Below are 6000 nucleotides of genomic sequence, written 5' to 3'. Positions count from 1 at the left end.
AAGGGGGGGGGGGGTGATAGACGAGCCCAAGTGGATCATGAAACCACGTACCAACCCTGTCCTATTTCGAACAGCTTTCGAGTTATGGTGGATTAATCGATTATGAAAAAAAATTCGTGAACTCCCGGAAAAAACCCGGATTTATGTGAAGTTTCTGAGAAACCTACACACTAACTCAGGGCCGCAACTAGGGGGGGGCAGGCGGGTCTCGTGCCCCGGGTGCTGGACCAGAGGGGACGAAAATTTTATTCTCGAACCTCTTCAACATTACAAGGGGGCACCGAAATGCGCACTAGTCCCGGGTGACCATGGACCTGCACAAACTCAGTATATGTTTGGGAAGAGCACAATAAAACCTATAACGTGTCATCATTTCCATCGGGGAATATCTGAATTTAATAGCGAACTATAGGTGCTGAAAGATTAGCGAAGTTCAAAATACGGATATTCTGTAGATCATTGTTTCCCAAAGTGGACAATATCGCCCCCAGTGGGTATGGAATGGTCAGGGGGAGGCGATAGAACCTACGGATTTAACATGGGATCCTATGGGTTCACATGAGTTGGGGGCGATTAGAGAAAAATTTCTGAAGAAGAGGGCGATGGAATAAAAAGTTTGGGAAACACTATATATGCTGTAGATACCTTATAATATTTTTTTGTGTGCAAAATCAAATTGTCGCCAAAATCAGGAACCACCAATTCCGGATTTGCGTCGAACATCTCCTTCGACAAACGCTGATTTCAGTGATGTATTTATTGCAAATAAAAGAATAAAATTATCTTCTGAACCAGAAAACCAATATGTTTTATTGTATATAAATTATATCATTATCACTCAAGTGACCTGCGGCACAGTTCCGAAGCATTTAAACGAAACGCGGCACATTTGCAGGTCCCTCGAGCAGTGCGCCACATTCCCAGATCACTTGAGTGACCCGCGAAGCTCCGTAGGCCTATTTTTTATTTATTCATAAAAGCTACTGATTTATTTGTACAGGGTGGGCAGAAAGTCCGTAGAAACTTCTGAAATTCACAGAACTTCTGTGATATATATATTTATATTTCATATTTCTTTCATATATTCTGAATTTTTATGATTTTATTTTCTGAATTTTCGATTCCCCTCTCTCACAGAAGAAAAAAAATCGGGGCTAAGTAATACGGTTGTTATTTCCGCACCAGGCCCCGCGTCTGGTAAGGGCGGCCCTGAACATATCCGACACGAGAATAATTTGTTTTCTCTGTGAATGACCGTTGAACTAATATATATATACGCTGCTGATTGTTGATTTTATGGTACTACTGTCCTGCGTTTTTATGGGCCTACGTGCGTCGCTGTCGGCGTAACAGATCGGCCAAAATGTTGAAAAGATAAAAGATTTGAGAGATGTGAAACGCATCGAAATCGAGGAGAAGATTACACATGTGCATGTACGAGATGGAAGAACTGTTTTCAAGGGTGTCTCTCGCATTCTTCGGAATGAGCGTTTGTTTCATAAGAGTATTTCAGATATGCAGGATGCCTATCAAAGTTATTACAGGGTGGACAAAAAGTCCGTAGAAATTTTAAAAATTAATGAAAACTGGGAAAATAACCGAAATGAAAAACGGTTTGCAGGGTTAGCATCACTAGGTCACGGGAATTCTTTTAAGACAGGGACAAAAATAAAAAAAAATTTGATAGGTGGCGCTGACGTACACAAGTTAAAGGAACGATACGCAAATAACGAACAGAATGCCTCCAAATCGTTTATTACAGCAGTATGTGTTCCTCCGCCACCACCACAGGGAATAACACATTGCAGGCGAGTCCCAAATCCAGCAACGACAGAGCGCAGCTGGTCCACATATACGGTTTGCAACAGTGAACTGCTTGTGGATGAGGAGTGCCAGTTCTTATAACCGTCTCATTTGCATATTTCCACCGAAGTCGCTCGTACCAGTGCCACATACAGGCTCTTTTTTACGGGTTTCTTTTCTGTCTTAAAAAAATTCCCGTGACCCGCAATCCGTTTTTTATTTCGGTTAATTTTTCGGTTTTTATTCATTTTTAAAGTTTCTACGGAACTTTTTGCCCACCCTGTATTTCAGTTCCAGTGCATATGTTAGCTGTTTGTGTCTATAACTGTGATGGATTATTTGTATTTCTCTCTCATTGGTTTCGTGCTGTTTTTGTGGGCTTCGTCCCGAAGATCCGCGATTTTAAGAGCATGTGCAACGACCTTCTGTATCGAGTTGAGTGACCTGATGTACAAAACCTGTATGTGCGGATGCGGAGCCCGCACATTAACCAATTGCGGATTTAACAAATGCGGACGCCATTCGGACCCGCACGAACACTTCCAAGTTGCGGGCGCATTCGACATCGTCTGAAAGGCTCCGTGTGTACCAGTAGTTAAAACTTCTTCCGGACCCGCGTTCGCGTGAAAGGGACCTTTTGAGTTTGCTGCTTCTGCTTTCTCTCGGTGTCGTCGTGGGGATGTCTCCGAGATGTCGGCTTTCAATATGATCTACTTTCGGCGCTTTTCCAGCACTGACTTTCTGTAGTGCTGTTATCACGTTCATTTTATTGCTAGTCTTCGCAACGGAAATGGATGGATACGCGAAAAATGTAAAGAAAATGATAAAGGAACTTGTTTCCAATTTGGTTTCCCAGTAACCGGAATTTTATGCGTGCCCCACACAACCCTTTTATTTCCCCATTCACTAAATTAGGCGTATGTTTGCAATGTGCATTTTTTTGTTCCATTTGGACAAAAATTGTTCTTCGGCAATTCGCTGCTCTGAGCTTGTTTCTATGATTTTGAGGAAAAAGAAAAATTTGGAGGAGGTCTTCTTATATACGCATCGAGGTTATATTACTGGAGAGAGCATGACGTCAGCGGTCTCCGCCTTGGCAGTGCTGAGAACGGTGTCCCCCCAACAACATCCGTCGGAAGATCACGTGACTCGGTGAAAATACACATAATTCCTAGTTATTTTCTTACGGCACATATACAGGAATTTAAAACAATAAATAAAAGAAATAATTTCAGCATCGATGAGATAACTCCAAAATTAATGAAAAAAAAATATTCTAGAATTAATGTAAGAGATGATTTCAGCATTGATAAAAGAGATAATTCCAAAAATAATAAAAGAGATAATTCCAAAAATAATAAAAGAGATAATTCCAAAAATAATAAAAGAGATAATTCCAAAATTAATGAAAGATAATTCCAGAATTAAAAAAAGATCGTTTCAGCATTGATAAAAAGTGATAATACCATGAAAGATCATTTCAGCATTGATTAAAAAGTGATAATTCCATGAAAGATCATTTCAGCATTGATTAAAAAGTGATAATTCCATGAAAGATCATTTCAGCATTGATAAAAAGTGATAATACCATGAAAGATCATTTCAGCATTGATTAAAAAGTGATAATTCCATGAAAGATCATTTCAGCATTGATTAAAAAGTGATAATTCCATGAAAGATCATTTCAGCATTGATAAAAAGTGATAATTCCATGAAAGATCATTTCAGCATTGATAAAAAGTGATAATTCCAAAATTATTAAGTGATAATTCCCAAATTAATAAAAGTGGTAATTCCAAAATTATTAAGTGATAATTCCCAAATTAATAAAAGTGATAATTCCCAAATTAATAAAAGTGATAATTCCAAAATTAATAAAAGTTATAATTCCAAAATTAATAAAAGTTATAATTCCAAAATTAATAAAAGTTATAATTCCAAAATTAATGAGGTATAATTTCAGAACATATAGTTTCAAGCATTAATAAAGGAAATAATTCAAGCATTAATAAAAGAAATAATTTTAGCATTAATGAAGGAAAATTAATGAAAGAAAATCCAGAATTAATGAAGGAAAATTCAAGAATTGATGAAAGAAATTTTTCGGCATTAATGAAAGAAATGATTCCAGCATTATAATGAAATAAATAATTAAATCTTTTTTCACCTTTTTAGATGAGAGTTCTCTGTCCTTTTGTTTATCTTTAAAACGCAATATTTAGAGACCGAACTGTACATTTCTATGGGCAAATTGCCAGACACAAACTTAGTTTTCACCGAGTCACGTGATTCTCTTGCATTTGATGTCGCTACCGTCGCGGCGACTGGGTGCTCCCTCCAGTGATGTAAAGCCGGGTTTTCCTAGGAGCAGGTTTTCTATGGTACGCGCAGCGTAAAAACGCTGATTGGTCTAAAAACCTGAATTTCAGGTTTTAACCAATCAGTGTGTTCGGCGCTGAAATTTTACTTCTAGGAAAACCCGACTTAAGCCAACACCACCTATAGCACGAGACCTCCGCACCAAGCTTATGACGTCAACGAAGAAGGTCATTTCTCCTATTGCCATCGGATATATTATTGCAAAAAAAAGGTAAATATATCGCATGCGTCGGCCTGCTATATCCAATGGCAATAGGTGAAATGGCCTTCTTCTGTGACGTCACGAGTTTCGTGCGGAGGCCTTGTTCTATAGGTGGTGTTGTGTAAGTTCAATGGGTCAACGTCACTTCGCGTTAAGGTATAAACTCGTCGATGAGTCAATTCGCAGTGATGTCAAACCATCGCTATACATATATTTCGTGATCTCATAGTTTTTACCTACGACACCTAGTAATGATTTACTAAATTTTTCCCCCTTGAAATTAGCCGCCCCCAAACATTGCCACGCGGGGCGTCCTTTAGCCTTCATTCTCTTACTGATGCCATATTTTGCCATTCATGCGTAAAACAAAAACAAGCATTTTTTTTAAACCCAACAATCCCCCCTTCCCTGCTTTGACTAGAGCAGGGGGTTTTCATTAATGCGCCACGGCGCCCTGGTACGCCTCCAACCTTTGCCAGGGGCGCCGTGGAACGGTAACCGTGACAAAGGTTTTTCGAAAATATTCTTTGTTAAACAGCTCCGGGTAGCCGGCGGAGCTCGCGCATAAGCATTGGATTAGGGCGTCGCGGGTGAAAGACGTTTGAGAACCCCGGGACTAGAGGATGAATTAAAAGGGCGCTGTTTTGACTGAAAGATAAATTGGGAAAGAATGAAACTGCGGGGGGCGCTGTTTTTCAACCATAGGTGGAGATAGCCTTGAAAGTCTTTGGGACACTCACACTATGATGATTGCTGGGATTAGAGCGACCTGATAGGGGGTAGCGGGCTGGGCTCGTCGGTAGCCATTTTGTTCTCCTGCTGACATCCTATAGGGTTGCTGCAATGAATACCACCTCGGTAATGACGCCAAGAAGCGGGGAAACATTAATACAAAAAAAAAATTCTTGATCTCCAATGGGGGGGGGGGAGAGATGAGTTGGGCATCCATTGGGCATTTCATTACAGCTTTCCAAGCTTTGTTCCATCGCCCTACCCCTTTCAATTTTTTTTCTCTCATGGCCCACCCCCCACTCAAGAGAACCTATAGCTTCTACTTTGGGAATACTGGATTCAATGAAGGAAATAACTTTGGAGTCATCAGAAATGCAGAGATGGGAAATATTAATCGATTTGGGACCACCATTAAGACACCTGCCTGTATACATTAGAAATTTATTTCTGCCAGTTCATGATAATTTTAGTTTATTTGATTGTCATTCACTAGAATTCACTCAATATACTTCAAGTACTGAATAACGCATACAAACACATAGGTTCAATTATTTCAAGCAATAAATAAATTTATTATTTTGAAACAAATGATGCAAACACAACATACATAACTCACGAAAGCAAGCCTTTATGCAACCATCATATTCATATGACAGCACATATATTTCCAATACAATACATTCAACAACAAAGGTGCAGCATGGGGATTTAACCTTCAAATTTCAGAAAAATCATTAAAGGATCAGGAAATAATGAAATTTATAAACTGATAAAGTGGTAAAAACTTTAAAGTAATAATCAGTAAAACACACTATTTACTGATATGAACATGAATGATAATGTGCGGTTCTTTTCTCCTAGCTGCGGGATCCAACAGCAATTCA

This window comes from Pholcus phalangioides, unplaced genomic scaffold (assembly GCF_987345545.1).
Source record: "Pholcus phalangioides strain wild (caught in Gottingen) unplaced genomic scaffold, Ppha-v1.0 ptg000014l_1, whole genome shotgun sequence".
NCBI lineage: Eukaryota > Metazoa > Arthropoda > Arachnida > Araneae > Pholcidae > Pholcus > Pholcus phalangioides.
The sequence above is the reverse complement of the archived record's forward strand: the minus strand, read 5'-3'. Positions refer to the sequence as shown.